The sequence below is a fragment of the Rhineura floridana genome, chromosome 7, assembly GCF_030035675.1.
Source record: "Rhineura floridana isolate rRhiFlo1 chromosome 7, rRhiFlo1.hap2, whole genome shotgun sequence".
In the NCBI taxonomy this organism is placed as follows: Eukaryota; Metazoa; Chordata; class Lepidosauria; order Squamata; family Rhineuridae; genus Rhineura; species Rhineura floridana.
The window spans coordinates 132,424,690-132,442,471 of NC_084486.1; positions in this window are offsets into that span (position 1 = coordinate 132,424,690).

The following is a 17,782-nucleotide window of genomic DNA, read 5'->3' on the forward strand; positions in this document are numbered from 1 at the left end:
GCAGGACGTGCTGGAGGATGGACTCGGGCAGAAAGGACAGGCCACTGGGAGTGGCTGGTGAACCAGCACCAGGACTCGTATTGCTCCTGCATGGGCCACCTCAACCTGCTCAACTGCTTCGCCATTGCAGAGAACGAGAGCAGGCCCCACATCCACTTCAGTGTCATGGGGGGGATGCTGCAGCTGTGCGGGCCTCCTGCTGACAGGCCCACTGAGGCTTGAGTCCTGCAGCCTCGCAGCCGCCGGGCACACCCACCGCTCCCCCAGGAGGAAAGAGAGGCAAGAGAAATGGCAGCAAGCTGCACCAGGGGAGCGATAACATTTTACCTGCTTGTCACCCTCCTCCATGGTCAACATAATTTCAGTTTTCTGACACTTTAATAGAGCGGGGAGGGTGGCTTATGGGCTTCCCTTGGTGAACTCTGAGTTTTATACTGTGTTTATGTATAGGTTTATGTATATGGATATTGTTTATGTATTTTGCTTTGTAAATTAATTTGATATGTTTTTATTGTACAGTACCTTGTGTATTCTATTGTAAACCACTTTGAGATCTTTTAGATAGTAAGCAGTCTATAAATGGGAAGGAGAAGGAGAAGAAGAGCAGATTGAGGAGTATGTGAATTCCCTTGGCTACTGGTCCATCTTTGAGCTCAATTCCAAATGCTTGTTAAAGTCGTAAACAGCTTGGTACCATGATACTTAATAGGACCATCTCCTCCCATATGATCCTGCCCATCAACTCAATATTATTTATTTATTAAAATATGTCTATATTTATTTATATCACCTTTCATACAAGGCAGTGCACAAAAATAAAATTTTTATTTTATAAATAAAATTATAAAATTCAGAATAAAACAGCAGCCGCTAGATTAACAGCAGACAGATAAAAAGAAACCAGTTGTATGACTAGCTAACAAAGACCTCAGGGAAGAAATGTTTTTTCCAACAAGTGGACTTTAGTTCAGTTGGAAAGGCCCTTTGTGTGTCCTGCCACCATCTGAGGTGCAGTTGGATGGGATACATGAGTTAGTGTGCCTGCTTAAAGTGCTAATATCTTGTCAGCCAGTCAATAATAATAATAATATTTAATTTGTGTGTCGCCTATCTCGTAGATAGCCACTCTAGGCGACGTACATTAAAATGGGATAAAATACAATAGTATCAAATGCAGTCACATTAATCTCAATAAATAAAATACTGGACAGTCATCAGTACATTTATAAAAACATTTACATATACAGCATATAATAGATGACAAAATCATGGAGATTAACCCATCCCAAAGATCTCAAAGGCCTGTTGAAATAGCCACGTCTTCAGGGCCTTGCGAAATACATCCAGGGAAGGGGCATGTCGGAGATCAAACGGGAGGGAGTTCCAGAGAGTGGGGACCACCACAGAAAAAGCCCTCTCCCTAGTACCCACCAACCTAGCTGTTTTGGTGGGTGGGATTGAGAGAAGGCCTTGCGTGGCTGATCTGGTCGGGCGGCATAATTGGTGGTGGAGGCGCTCTTTCAGGTAAACTGGGCCGAAACCGTACAGGGTTTTAAAGGCTAATACCAACACCTTGAATCGGGCCCGTAAAACAACCGGCAGCCAGTGTAGATCAAATAACACCGGCGTAATGTGATCATGGTGGCGGCTGTTGGTAAGTAAGCGCGCAATCCGCAATCCACCAGCCATGTACTACAACTAAGCAACCCCCTAAGTTTTTACAATGTCAAGCATAATGCTAGAACAGGAAGTTTCACAAGTTTGTAGTGGGCTGCCATGAGTCACAAGTTGTGCAATCTTGCCTTACATGCTGGCTATAGGAATGTCAGTGTGGTATAGTACAGTGGCTAGGTGCTGGGATCAGGAAGAGCTGCATTCAAATCCCTGCTCAACCTTAAACCTTACTGACCTTGGAAAGAGGCTATTGCGAGGATAAATGGGATGGGTGGAATCATGTTTGCCACTCTGAGTCCTTGGAAGATGAATGGGACAAAAGTTAATTAGGCCACATTCACACCATACATTTATTTCACTATTGTTCCACTTCAAGCAGTCATGGCTTCCCCCAAAGAATTCTGAGAAGTGTAGTTTGTGAAGGGTGCTGAGAGTTGTTAGGAGACTCCTATTCTCCTCACAGAGCTACAGTTTCCAGAGTGGTTTAACAATCAGCCCCTCTTCCCAGAGGACTCTGAGAATTGTAGCTCTGTAAGGGAATAGGGTTCTCCCGACAACTCTTAGCATCCTTCACAAACTACCCTTCGCAGGATTCTTGGGGGAAGCTGTGACTGTTTAAAGTGGAATAATAGTGGAATAAAAATATGGTGTGAATGGGGCCTTAATAAATAAACACTGAGCATTACCTAACTCACATTTGTGCACATGTACTGTATGAACCATAATTATACTTCTCCCGGCAAAAGAGAAATTAGCTCAAAATTCTAATCTGAATTCTGAATCTGTCTTGTGTAGAATTCATGAATCACACTTGCCAACCTTCTTGTACTGGGTTACTGAACAAAGCTTTTAGGGGAAAACCCCTAAATAAATGCTACACATTGTCATTATTATTTAACAAATCAGACATGATTTCTTTCTATGTGTCACAATTAGTTTACCTACAGAAGCATTAACAAAGAATCACACACACACACCCAAGAAAATAAAGAGCTGAGCTACTGAAGAACTATAATGAACTGTAGGAAAAGTAAAACACTGATAAAACCAAACACTTTGGAGAATGGAATATAAACTTCAGTGCATAGCTGGGTGGAGCTGCAGCTTAAGAAAAGATCATTTCTATATGAGTAAGTGGTCATTCTCGGCTAGCAGTTAATACCATGTAATAATATGCTAACTGCATGAGAACTCCACATTGTTTCTGGAACATGTCAATATCAGCTTGCACAATAACTAGCAGCATTTGGGACTCTGGATAGTGTCGATTGTGTCTAATTGAGTAACACTGTCTAAGGCATTTGACATGCACCAGACACCGTCTCTTAATTAGGGGCCAATATTGAAAGACTCCGGGTCAAATTCTGCTTTTCTATTACATGGGTGCTGTTCTCCTTGATGTCAGCAGGAGCTGCACCTGCATACCCCTGTTGGGAATTAAGAATCCTGCATTCTATATAAACTATGGTAATTCTTGCAGCAACACAAAACTGAATTTATTTGCAGTATTTGAATCTCATTTTATATATAGTTCCAGTCCAACCAACTTTGTTCAGTATATTTGTACTGTCTATACTTCTCCTTCCACTAGAACTCAACTGCAATCATAAACAGTTTTGAAAAACTATTTGCAGTTAACGGATTGAACTCACCCATTATATCACTTACGAGTACCAGTAAAGTTTTGCACTGGTTGATAAAGTTTGTTCATCAGAATACCTTTTCTTCTGATTTTCAGAATCCTCTCTGGGTAACATATAATGTGGACCATAAGGAAGATGACAAATGTTGTCCCCAGATTTTATGTACTGCAGAGCCACCTCAATGTAAGAAAACCAGTGGACTTATATTAATGGAGTAGGCTGTAGTAATAAGGATTTGGTACACCAATACTGATGCTATTAGAAATAATGACCCCTAGAGAATTAGCCTTCACCTTTTTGGCAATGACTCAAAATATCTCAACCATTTTCTTGGGCAAGGGAAAAAGAAGGAAAAAGAAAGAACAAGAAGACAGGGAGGAAGAGAGGAAGAGAAGGATAGAGAGCAAAGGAGAAATGCAGAGAGAGAGAGAGAGAGAGAGAGAGAGAGATGTTAAAACAATGAAAAGTGAATCCCATGTTGTTCCCAAGAGGGAAAAGGTTGAAGACAATTGTATCAGAGTATATTCCACTTTGTATTTAACACCTTCATATATTAATGTAGTGCCATGAGCGCTTATTACAAAGACATGGGAATAATAAAAAATCTGGGATTGAGCTCATGGATCCGTCTAGGGAAATACTGCATTTATAACTAATGTTTCCACATACCTGAGCTCAAAGGCTTAACCATTAAATTGCAATATAAGAACAGTGTAATGTAAAATGTTGGTTAGAGAAATAGTATATTGAACTGAACAGTCATCTAGACCTTATGACACACACTGAAAAACTGTATTTTCTAATCCACAGTCTAGAAATCTATGCATACTGAATTCTCTATTAGTGGGCTTACCATATACTTCAATATGGGGGGGTAATTCTGTGTGTACATCCATTTGGTCTCCAATGACTGGAGATGCCTGCTGTACAACAATGATTTACCAAATTGGGCACCAAACAGAATAGTCAGGAAAAAACTGTTTTACTTTCTTAAGCATTATTTTAAAGCATCAGCTTGCAGGTGTTACTGAAATATTGGGTTTGATGGACTCTAGTTTTCACGCATATGATTGTGCATACTATAGTTACTAGTATGTATGTCACCTCTATGTTTTGCCTCTGAGCTTGGGAGCAGAACAGAGCAGAGCTCAGGTCTGATTCTATGTCAGGGCCCACAAGCCTTGCTGCTTCTATCCAGACAGGCCTCAGATTCCAACTACTTGTCCCAACCATTTGCAGGTCAGCCACTACCAATAACATAAAGCAAACCCAAACAGTATCCAAAACTGACAACCCAATTTACAAGTCACTTAAGAGTCAAAGCATTGTCACTTGTAACAAAATGTAGTTGTGCTGAACCTACTGGGATGAAATCAGCTTAATTCCTAATATTTTGACCTTAACTCAATTATAAAACAGTCTGTTAGTGAATTACACTATATCTCACAGTATTAAAAAAAACCTAGTGTACTTGAAAAAAATTAAGTCATTAGTAGACCTTCATCATTTTAAATTGGGATGTCACAAATTAACTGGGATTTACACATTTTCCTGTTTAAAAGAAAGCTGCAATCACAGATGACTATCCCTCCAAATTACGATAAAGATAGATAACAGAATGAATTATAAAACAAAGGTTAGTTAAAAAAACTGAGCATTGTGGTGGTAACGACTTTTAATTGGATTCAGATTATCACATTTTTCAGAGTATCACAGAAGCAGAAGAAAGGATTAGAATTATTTCCACATTTCAGTCTTTGGCATAATGAGAAAACAGAGGGAGGTCCTCATCCCTCATGTGTATGGTGAGCCACAGGAGATGTTTTAACATGTCAGGATATAGCAGAGTATGGTCCTGAGACACAACTATGTTGGCTCCATTATAATGTAGCAAAGTTTAATCAATTGGAAAGAAATGGCTAGGTCATGAAATTTTGTTAGGCAAGACAAGAGCATAATTCCTATAAGGGAGTTTAACCTTAGTGCCATCAGTAGTGTGCAGATTTAACCTACAGAAACTAAAGTGTTTGATTTTTAGAAATGGAAAAATGTTTTTTCCTAATGATTAATGAATTAATAGAAATTATGGGTAATTCTAAGCGGCTGTTACAAAAAAGAAAGAGGTGTCACTATTTGTAGTGGTGGTACTGAAACTTGTACTGAAATTCTGCAGTAGCTCATATATAGAGCACTGATCAATTGTGTTTTCTTTCTACGCAGCTTTGAAGCTCCCGGCATCCTGATGCTAAATATTTACATTTGAGCAATATGGTTCTAAGCATGTTTATTTGGAAGTAAATCTCAATGACACATTCTGCCTAGCAAGTGTGCTTAGAACAAAAGCTAGTGCTACACTAGAAGGCCCAAGGCAGGTATCATTTTCAAACAATCTTAATAGTGTTAGAAAAAACTATGAATGTATGACATAAGTGAGAAGGCAATGTGCTTTGGTAACCTGTGCCTCGGCAGCTATTTTCATGTAGCAAGTTTACATTGGTTTCTACAACTAAAGGAAAAATGCTCCCCAGTTACAAAGATGGCTAGCGCTTTTCCATGCTGCATTACTCCTCTTTCATATCTATATGCAAACATTTGCATATATCAAAACTATCATACTATCCATAGTTAATGGCCTTTTACTCCATACACAGGGTTGTATTCAATGTAGCACTAAGGTGAATGTTCCATCACCGCAAGGATTTCTCCTTATGCAATGTAATAATGATCAGCTTCCGCCGGGCCTTGAAGACCTGGCTCTTCAGGCAGGCTTTTGGGGTGGGTTAGGTTTCTTACTGTTATGGTTTTAAATTTTAATGTTTTAATGTATTGTTTTATCTTGTACGTCGCCCAGAGTGGCTGGACAACCAGCCAGATGGGCGACTAATAAATTAAATAATAATAATAATAATGTTCTCCTTTCCTCCCCTGGCGCTCGCCTAAATCTGTCTTGGGAGCTCCCCTAGCCCTCTGGAGTAGCTATGCGGACAGTGTGGGACACATGTGGGGGGAAGAGAGGGGGGAAATCCAAATGCACCAACACTAATCCTTTTACTAGTGCAATTATTTCTTGAATACTGCCCACAATTTCAAGTCCATGGACTTGGTTGGAGTTTTACTATGGTCTGAATCCTAGATAATATAACATAAGGAAATTTGTGGAAGACAAGTTTTCCATCCCCTCCTTTTCCCTGTACCTACTTGCATTCTTCAAAAAGCCGCCATGGAGGATTGTTGCAGTAATCAGTAATTAATTAATAAATAAATAATTCATTTCATTGGTTTGAGAACAGACCCATTGAAATTAATAAACCTAAGTTAATAATGTCTATTAACTTCAAAGGGGTTTACTCTGCACAGGACTAGCACTGAATACCACCCCTTGAATTTATATCTTGCCTTTCTTCCATCATGGAACACAAGGTGGCATACATATTTTAGAGTATTTAGTGTTTTTCTTTGCTACCCTGGGCTCCTGTTGGGAGGAAGGGCGGGATATACATTTATTATTATTATTATTATTATTATCATCATCATCATCATCATCAACAACAACAACAACAATAAGGCATTGATCAGGCCCAGACCTGCTTAACTTCAACAAGGTGGCTATCTCACATGCTTTCAACCATATCAACAGAAACTTTCTGGTCTACTTAAGCAGGCTAGTAGGAGAGGAAAGCGACCTCTCACCACAGCCAGCACCTCCTTCCCCCAACCCACTGTGGATCAAGGATCATGACTTCCAACTCAAAGGTTGAGTTTCAACAACTTTAAACAATTTAACACTGAATTAGTATTGTTGTTGTTGATGATGATGATAATAATAATCTGAATTATACACCATACGCCTGTATTCCAAACCAAGTTATTCACACCATACATTTATTGTCTATATGAACTGTCTTGTTTTTCTCCAGAAAACCATTTAGAAAATCCTACCCTCAGAAAAGTTACATATTCACCTTGTGGACAAATGTCCCAAACACATGATACCACTTTTCAGAAAGTCAAAAATATCTGGGGAAGTTTCAAGCATCCCTGGCCTATCTATGGGCAAAGACATTGTGGATCAGTGAGGTCAGCAGCAATTCCTGGATTGTGTAGTATTTCATAACAGGCTGGTGTTCAGGTTGGCCATCTAAATGGGTACTACTCCCGCCGCCCCCCATTTAAGTGATGGTATATTTTTTTGTGGGTTTGCTCTGTACAGCATTGCTACTACATCATGGAGACAGAGGCTGTTGTGCTACCATCCAACCAGAAAGTCTTTAATTATGTTATTACACTAATAGACCCTTAATTATATGTGGATGCCAGGATGCAACATCACAGTTAAGCCCTTGAAATGCTAATAAAAACATGAGAAACCAACCGACTAATCAGAAAAAAGTATCAAATAATTCACCCTACAATGCCATCAACTTGAAAAGAAAAAGCAACTAAACCCTGGCAAGATTTTTTTCCACCATTTATTTTGCGTGGGAAATTCCAACCTTTACTACCCCCACCGACTACTTCTCAGCCGCCAACCATCATCACATTTCTCCAAGGTCATAACAATAATAAATAGAACATACTTAGCTGATTGGAAAAGTCATGAATCTTAAGGGTCTCTCCTGTATAGCATTCATGCAGATATATGCCGTGACTTACAACGGTATCTTAAGTATATTTATTATAGCTGGGTTTGTTTTCTTTCTTGCTTTTTCCTTCCTCATCTTCATCCAATAAGAGGATCGTATATCTAAAACTATGTTTGTGAAAATAATCTCAAAATACAAAGTGTGCAATCCTGCTCTTCTATTGTGAAGAACGGGTTGTGGAGCTCTTACATATGGGCAAACAAGGAGGAGGAAGTATATTAAGCTGGCTTTCTCATTCATCCTCCTCACCTCATCTCTTCATTGCCACCAGTGTCAGCAGCCTCCATTGATGAGCAGCAGGGAGGATAAGAAGAAGGAGAAAGATCAGCCCAACACATTTTCCGTCTCCCAACCAGCTCACTGGACATAGAAACTCTTCCTCTTCTCATGGTAGCAAGCAGCTCTGGCCCAACCATACATGGGGTTAAGTTACTTCTCCCAGCAGGCATAGCTTGTGTGTCAAAGACCTGGGATATTGCATGCCCTAATGAGAGAAGTAAAGGGCAGTTTGGCCTTTATTTTATTTATTCAAATATTTATTATTATTATTATTATTTATTAAACTTATATACCGCCCGACTAGCAATAGCTCTCTGGGCGGTGAACATAGGAAATATTTCTATCCCACTCTTCGCATTACTTACAACAATCAAAACACCACTATTCATCACTTCCCAGGAGGATCCCTCCGCCTGTGCAGCTCTGAGACGGGCTCCCGTCTTGGATGAAACTTTTTCAGTTTTAAATCCAGTCAGAAGGGTCTTTTTTGACTGGGGATAATTTCTTCCGGATAAGGAAGAAACGTGAGATTTCCCACACAGCTTTGTTGTGATTGTTGGAGACTGGAATTCGTCAGAATTGTCTGTGAAAGAAGGTCTTCCAGCAGCTCGGACGGAGCGAGGATTTCTAGCTAAGCTCAGCTGAATAAGTGACCCGTTTTTTTTTTCTTTAAAGAAAGACGGACTAACAGGCAAGCATTCTCCTGTCTACGCTTTATTTTCTTATCTATACAGCTAAAGAGATTTGTCAAAGGAACAGCAATTAAGAAAACCTGGGTGAGCCAAAACTTTCCTTATCTTTTACTCACGGAACTAAGGGGGAAGAAAATAAAAATAGCCTATCTTTCTTTTTATTGCAAAAAGCTGACATGGAAAATAGCATTATAAAGATTTCAATGGATGAGGGGTTTCTGACTGGAAGAGAAAGGAAAAATCTTTTTGATTTATAAGACTTTTGTGTAACACATGTCTGGGACTATTTTTTCTGATCTACTTTTTTTTGACGAATCTGCTCATTCCTTCTGCTACTAGTTATTTGGACGCTGTGAACTAAAGCTGTTTTTGCACTTCTGGGCATATAAGAGATAAGGGCTGTCTAGAGTGTGACGTCAGTTGGTTTGAAAGATTAACTCCTTTGTAACTGGATAAAGAAATAAACTGCTCTTTGCTTGGGACATTGAAAATTGAAGGAGTTTTGTTCCTTTGGCTTTAAGAATGACAATTAAGAAGATCATGGATGTACAAGAAGGGACTTTATCTTTAGACATGTTTCAGAAAATAATGAATGGGATTAACTCAATAAAACAAGAACTGAGAAATAATAGTCAAGCGTGGAGAATTGAATTTGACGAAATGAGACAGGAGCTGAAAGAAATTCAGGATTCTATGAGAAAGGAGAATAAAGATAGATCTGGAAAACCAAAAAAGGATGAAAGAGAAATTAAAGGCAAGGTTCAAATTATGGAGATTGGATTAAATATGGACATGGAAAAAGATTTGGATTTCCTGGCTGTGATGGATCCTGGAGATAAATATTACGGTTTGGAACTCAGCGCTGTCCCTGAAGGAATTGAAGAGATTGGAGATAAAGATATTATCGGTTCAAAAAAATTCCTGGACTGGAAGGATTTGATGGAACTTGAAATGGAGAAAGTTAACAGATTTAATCCCTGTTTTGTGTCAATGGAAAAATATTCAAGAGATGTGCTAGTGTATCATGTAAAAAAGAGGAACAGAGATGCGGCTTTGCAACAATACTTCAGTGATATGTTCGGAATTGATGGCAAGAAAATATCTGTGATAAAGGAAATTCCTATCAGACTCTTATTATATGACTATGACAGCAAGATTATTGGGTGCGTAAAGATGGAAGATGGAAGATGGAACCAATATGGATAATGGAAGAAGAGCGATTTGAAATTACTGGACTTAGTAGACTTGATGAGTTGGATTAATTGACATGTTTATCTAGAAAAAAAAATTGATGGACATATATCTCAAGGATTGGAAACTTCTCTTTGACTTTTTGTGGAAGAATAAAATGATATGATGTTAATGAGATTTGAAACCAATTAAGATAACCGCTGGAGGAAGGTGATTTTATAATCTATTAAGAGACAGGCTTGTTATATATTACAGATTTATAGCTGAACTATGACAAATCGGAAGTCAATATTTTTATATATTTTTTTCTTTTCTTGTTGTGTTAGTTATTGATTTGTGTTTTTTCTTTTTGTATTGTTTTGGTTTTGAAAATTTGAATAAAAATTAATTGAAAAAAAAAACACCACTATTCATAACAAAACAACATAAAAGAAGCTCAGCCATTTAAAAAGCCCTAAATGGGGTTCACTGTATAAAAACATCGCTTTAGCTCAACAAAGTCTTCCAGAAGAGTAAGGTTTTCACCAAACAGCTGAAAGCAACATGTGAGGAGGCCAGGCAGACCTCATGGGGCAATATATCATATGGGTGCAGTGTAACATTTTGATGAGTACTTAATTTGTATGTTTACTACCACGCCACAATCTGATGTCACACTGGTCTTATAATGTATGAGATGGCTGTGATGCTGTGCTTTCTTTACATGTAAATTTCACCCAACTCTCAGGCAGGTCAATGCTGGTGTGATATCTCTATACATTCTATATGTTAGGCTACACGTGAGGTTTTTCCTTGCTTATTTTTAGAGGTTCTTTTAAAAATAAATAAAGACAACCTCTTTTTTTTTACTTTGGGAATGGCCAGATTACAGGTAATTCTTTTTGGACTGAGACCATAGTACATCACCACCATAACCACTACCCAAGATTTGGTGGATGAGAATGACCCAATATCGGTTTTGTAAGAAAGCTGCATGAGTAGGGACAGACAGAAATCTTATATCCTGTTTGTAGATTCAACCACACATACACGCATACATAAATTTTGCTTTCTGATGTAACATATCTTCAGCGGAGAAAGAAAAATCACATTAGGGATTGGAATCAAACAGTAAAATTGAAACCCATTACCATCTTATACTCTTCCCAGCTCTGCCAAAGCAAGGATAAGATGTGGCAGGAGAATAGAGGGGCCAATTCACATGACAATTTTTTGCATATCTTGATTTTATTTGCACAAATTGTATTTGGGACACTGATTCCAACTTTTTCTGCATGTGATCAGGAAAGAAAACACCTTAAATTTCAAGAGATCTACATTGGCATGTGCGTTCTCAGTATACCACTTGGGAACTGTAGTACACAAAGCAGCAGCAGTAAACTACTATTTATTGTGCATCATGACCCCCTAGTGGCTGTTGAACATGAAAGAGGAGTCAGCAGCTCTAGAGGCAACAGCAATCTCACTGGCCAGATGGCAGATAGAAACATTGTCATTGCGCTTCTCTCCAAATTCTTCTCCAATCTAGAGATGAATTAAAATCCAACTAAAACTGGAGCGAGAAAAGAATTCTTGGTTTTCCCTTTCCCTATGCACCCAGTCCTAACCACCTGCAGATGAAAGCAGCAGCTTCATGCAGCTGGGGGAAGCCCTTTCCAGACCTCTTTTGGATAAGTGTTGCTGTCAAGAGCAGCCAGAAATTGGGAAGGCATGCACGCTTCCCATGATTCAAGGCTAAATTTCATTTGCACTTACCAAAACTGCTTTTGAAGAGAAAGAAGTTGCTTTGGGCAAGAGAATATTTTACAGCATCAGGTCAGGAGGACTCACTACTGGGTCACAGCCTGATCTAAGGTGGGTTGTAATAGTAGCGCTACCACCATACATATATATGGTAAAAAATTAAGAAGTGCACGTTTGGGTTAAAGGTGGTTCCTACAAATTAAAAGGCTGAAGACTGCTCTTCTGCAGGGTGTGGAATTTGTCTGTCTGTCTCTCTCTCTCATACACATACACACACACACATTCAAACAGAGAGAGAGACTAGTTTTAGCGAGCAAAGACGACTCTTTAAATATCCTCCATGCAATCTACTGGAAAGCCAGTTTGATATTGTGGTTAGAGTATTGGACTGGGACATGGGAGACCAGGACATAAATTCCCACTCAGTCATGAAGCTCACTTTGGGCTAGTAACGGCATCTCAGCCTAATTAGTTGTTAAGATAAAATTGAGATGGACAGAAGCATGTACAGCACCTTGAGCATCCTTGAAGGAAAAGCAGATTATAAATGCAATAATAAATAACAATAAATAATAAAATATTGCTCTACTAGTTTGAAACAGGAGAGATTCAAGAATCTGTACTCTCAGAACCACTGGTGGAAGGGAAAAGCCCACTGCCTGCAAAGCACTATTTTGCTCCAATTCTTCAGGCTATATGAAGCTATCATGAAGCAAGGGATCTGGAAGGCTTGTGTGTGATTCCTGACTGTCAAATGGGTAGGGAGTTGGGGATTTGGATCAGCTTGGAAATTAGCTAAGCCATTTCCCAATTTTTGCAAAAGGACTTGGTTTATTTCTGAGCCAATACAATATGAGTCAGTCTAGTCTCCCTCTAGTCTCCCTTTCCATTTGATATGCTAAGTGACGACCTGGGTCCTTGGCAGAAGCAGGAATCATGGTGGTAGGTGGCAACTTGGATCAGGATTGGGAAGCCACCACAACCTTAGAAGACTACAGTTGCAATCCAATCCATGTCTACTCAGAAGTAAGCTCCATTTGGTGCAATGGGACTTACTCCCTGATAAGTGTGTATTGGATTGCAGTGTAAGCCCAGATTAAAATGGAGCTATCAGAAAGGAAGGACTGTTTCTTATTAAGATCAAGTTAAAGAGATCCAATTCTGAGCATGTGCCAACAGTGGCTAAAGAGCTTGCTGGCCTGATCTGATAAATCCCATCTTCACATGCACAAAAGAAAGACAACAACTTGAATTCTGAACAGTTTCAGGGTAAGCATGCCCAGCTTGTAATAAAGTAAAATATTAGCAACAGTAAAAATATGTATTAAGAGGCCATTATCAACACACTTCATCAGCACCACTATACAGAATCATACATGATATGTATCTACATATCATGACCTACTCTGCTTTGATTCACCTCACTTCTTGACGTTTTTTTCAAGATGTGGCATGTCATGATTGAAACATGTACCGAAGCATACACTACGTTAGTTCAACATGGGCAAATCCGTTGAAAGAAACAACTTGTGTTAATTTCAACAAGAATAAATGATCACACAAATATAAAGGCTAGTAGTTTAAGTTGATAACAAAAGTAATAGTTGTCAGTTGAGACATTCTCTCCTATTGGGTCCTGGATTCGAAAGCAAACTTTTAATTTTTGTATGAACACCATATGACTAAATTGGTACCTGGCTGCTGTCGAAATGAAGTCATATTTTGAAGAAAGCCCATCGCATACATCCAAACCCTAACACGGTCATGGATGGGGATATTCAGTTAAATAGATGTTTGTCTAGAAGAGTCATCATCTGGCTAGCATCTCTCCTGAATGTTTCTAAGCAGCTAACTGATGTATACTAAACAAATTTGGTTTGGCTGCAGCTAAAGCCGGCCTGTGGAAATTCTCAACATACATTTGTTTGATTGAGCTGTCATTTTCAGTTGATCTGCTGATGATCTGTGTCACTTTGTTTAAATGTCCTTGCATTTTTTCTTTATACAGCGAAAAAAAAGAAGAAGAAAAGAGAAAAGAAAGGCACGCTTTCTGTGATGGATTAAATAGAGGTGAAATTCGAGAGTTACTCCTGTTTTCGATTTCTGTATTCCCAGACAGGTGGGTCTGGAATGACAAAGAACTTCATATGGCAACACTTGAAAAAACAGAATAGAGTAGATGCCCTTATGATTTAAAACATCCACAGATGTGTCAGCTTCTAAATGCTCCTGTTCTGGGAGTCACTGGAATCAGAAACTGGAACAACAAATATTATTTATATATACTAGGGTAGCAAAAGATCCTAACCTTACAGTCACATACCAAAATCTTCACACAGCCAAAAGCCACAGCACTTTACCAAACCAACTATTTTTGTACCACCAAAATCTCTCTGTCTTCATTTTATTCTACCCCATTTCTCTCCTGCCACTGCTTCAAGACCATTGCCATTTTTGCATTCAACACATTCCCACCACCACAGCTTCACTATACCCCTACCTTTGCATCCTTTACTCATGTCCTATATTTTGTCTGTCTTGGCCTTCTTCCAGCTACTTCCTTCCTACTACCCTTCCTCTAGACCTCCTTGTGGTATGTATGGATTAGCCCACCATGTGAAGGGGCCTATGGGCAACCCTCTACTAATCCATTTGGCATACCTCAGCCCAGCTCACATAAAAATGAATCTAAATATTGAATTATATATAATTTAAGTAGTTTATTTGTTGGGAGGGTGTGTTAGCTTTCTAGATTTCCACAATAAATAATGAGCTATGAAAAATCTAACTAGGCATTTGTAGATGGTCTTCAAAACTTTGATCATGCTGAAAATGACCATCATTTGATTCTTTTAAAAAATTCTGATAGACATGTTTACTTTTTAACATCCATGGCAAGAGTATTTAAAAACACGAATACAGTAAATCAGGGAGATATGCACTCTTCACTTCTCTAGGGAAAACTGTTTACATTAAATCATGATTGTGTGTGATTAAGCTGAAGTAGAAATCCTGTTTTATATGTGTGTTAATAGTTATTAGACCAATGACATGCCAGGGATAGACACAGAAACATTTAACCTACTGGCAAGTTAGTAGGAGGGCCAACAGGGTCCCATCCAGAGTTCTCACTGAGCATTCAGTCTATGGCAGTTAGAAACTGTGGGAAAGCTACTATTCAGGAAAATAAAAATAAGAGTCTTCCTCCTGCATACATACGAAGGAAGCTTTCTGTCCCACAGCACTAGAGGAGTTCCCATTGTACAGAAAAGTAACTGATCAGGTGATCAGGCAACAAGCACAAGATTTCTCTCTGAGATCTCCAGAACTTTTGAAGAAACTTCCTGACTCCTAGGACACAACTATGAATGCAATGGGTGGGGGCAGCTCTACACACTTCCATGTGGAAAACACATAAGGTATGTACATTGTTATGTATTTGTTTATTTATGACATTTACTCCCCTTTCCTTCGCAGAGCTCAGCATGGCATACATGATTCTCCCCCTCTCCATTTTATCCTCACAACAACCCTGTGAGGTAGGTTAGGCTGAGATACAGTGACTAGCCCAAGGTCACCCAGTGAAATTCATGGCTAAGTGTGGATTTGAACTCTGGTCTCCTGGGTCCTAGTCCAACACTCCATAACCACTACGCCACACTGGCTCTCATAAATCTAACCAGGATAGGGTCCCTAGACATGTATACACTGTTTAAAAGTACACACTCATGTACATCCACATTGTTTTGGGTTGTTACCATTTACTTTTTCCATTTTTATTCCAACCTTTTCCCAAATGAACTTAGGACACCGCACAAAGTTACCCACCCCATTCCTATCCCTTTTTTTATCTTCACAACAACCCTGTGAGGTTAGTTAGGCTGAGAGATTGAGCCAAATCCTGGGTCATCCTATCAGAGTCAATTTAGGCCTGAGGATCTGAACCCAACTCTCTCCGGTCTTAAGACCAACACTCTATCCCAGGTGTGGGAAACCTTTGGCCCTCCAAATGTTGCTGAACTACAACTCCTATCATCACCGATCACTGCCCATGCTTGCTGGGACTGATGAGAGTTATAGTTCAGCACCATCTGGAGGGCAAAATGTTCTCCACACCTGCTACATCCGGTACACTGTTTCCCACAAACATTACGTTGCAAGCCTGAGCATGGCTGGGCAGTGTTTCCACACATACACTCTCCCCACCTTAAAATGCTGTGATGTCCAGCCTCATACCGTCCCTGGTTCAAAGTGACAGAGGAGCTGCTCTCTTTCTCTTAAGCCATCTGGGTCGTGGGCCCTGGCTTGCAGCTTCCATCCGGCCGCTTGTACACAATTCTTCTGGAAGATCCTGAAAGGCCAAAAGCGCATGCATAGACACACTCACACACATCCTGCCTTAATTCTCTCTCAGTCAGGCCTCTCAATCCTCCTCAGAACATGGAGGCCAGGCCTTAGAGGGCCTACTTCCTGGTTGGTTTTCAGACTTTTCTATGACAGAGCCTTGAGGCCTTGTTTATAGTTGCAGCAGAGTGAAGAGGGAATGAGTCATGAGACGGTAGAATGGACTGTATTATTTCAGTAGGTAGGTATTACTTTTGAATGTTAAACACAAACATATACACACTCACACTCCCTGCCAGCAGAAACTAGTAAAGCTTGGAACAAGCTGGGCCAAAAGAACTCTTTTCTCTTAAATTACAGATTTTTACAAACAGGGAGGTATTTGGTTTCGAATGTGTGGCTTAGCTAGGGATGTCAGAGAATTCTGACGAAAAAAGAAATGGGAATGGAAATTGCCAGTATTAGCTTATCCGTCCCATGTCCTGAACAGAAATCAATTCAGTGAATATGATCAGTATTTGCTGTTGTTGCTGCTTTCAGTCCACAAATGATACGTAACTGGTTACTTTTTTCCTATTTGCCTTGCATTTCCTTTGCACTGAAATGAATGGGGTGGAATGACACAATAACATAATTTATGTAATTTATGTAATTAATTAAGTAGATTACGTAAATTATGTAATTTTGCTGCAGTGTACACTGAGATGAATAATATAGTTTTTGGTGGAAGACAAAATGCAGTGGAATGCAAACAGTACTGCATGCGCTGAATATAGGGTGGAATGGGAAAGAATGCCTTTTTACAAGTGTAGTCATACCTTAAATTATCATTAATTGCAGGGCTTTGTAATATTTCGGCCTAAAAAGCACCTAATGTGCAGTATAATTAATCTTCCAGGGGCCCCTCCCTCTGGTGGCCCCCCTGTATGTTGATGGCCCTGGTGGTCTAACCCAATGGCAGCAGTGGGCAGCAGTGCTCTGAATGGTGGTGGGAGCTGACCAAGCTCTACTTAGCTTCAGCCAGGTGGTAGCCTCATGTGCCTCCAAACTATGCCTCCTAGGGCTTGAAAGTATGCATAAATCAGAAGTTTGTTTGTTTGATAAAATTTATTGCAGCAAAGGAATGGGGTAGAGCCAGCCGATAGCCAGCTCCAGGCCAGGAGATTCAGGTGCAGAGTAGCAGCTAGAACATCAGAAAACTAGGGAGGAAATATCATTGCTCTGCCTCAGTAACTATTGTACTAGTATCCATTTAATACTGTATTTTAAATATATTGTACGCCTCAATAACGTTTTGAATAAGTAAATAAATAATAACATGAAGGAGGTGTGAAAACTGGAGGGAGAAATATCAATAATTTAAGATATGCAGACGATACCATACTACTAGCAGAAACCAGTAATGATTTGAAACGAATGCTGATGAAAGTTAAAGAGGAAAGCACAAAAGCAGGACTACAGCTGAACGTCAAGAAGACTAAAGTAATGACAACAGAAGATTTATGTAACTTTAAAGTTGATAATGAGGACATTGAACTTGTCAAGGTTTATCAATACCTGGGCACAGTCATTA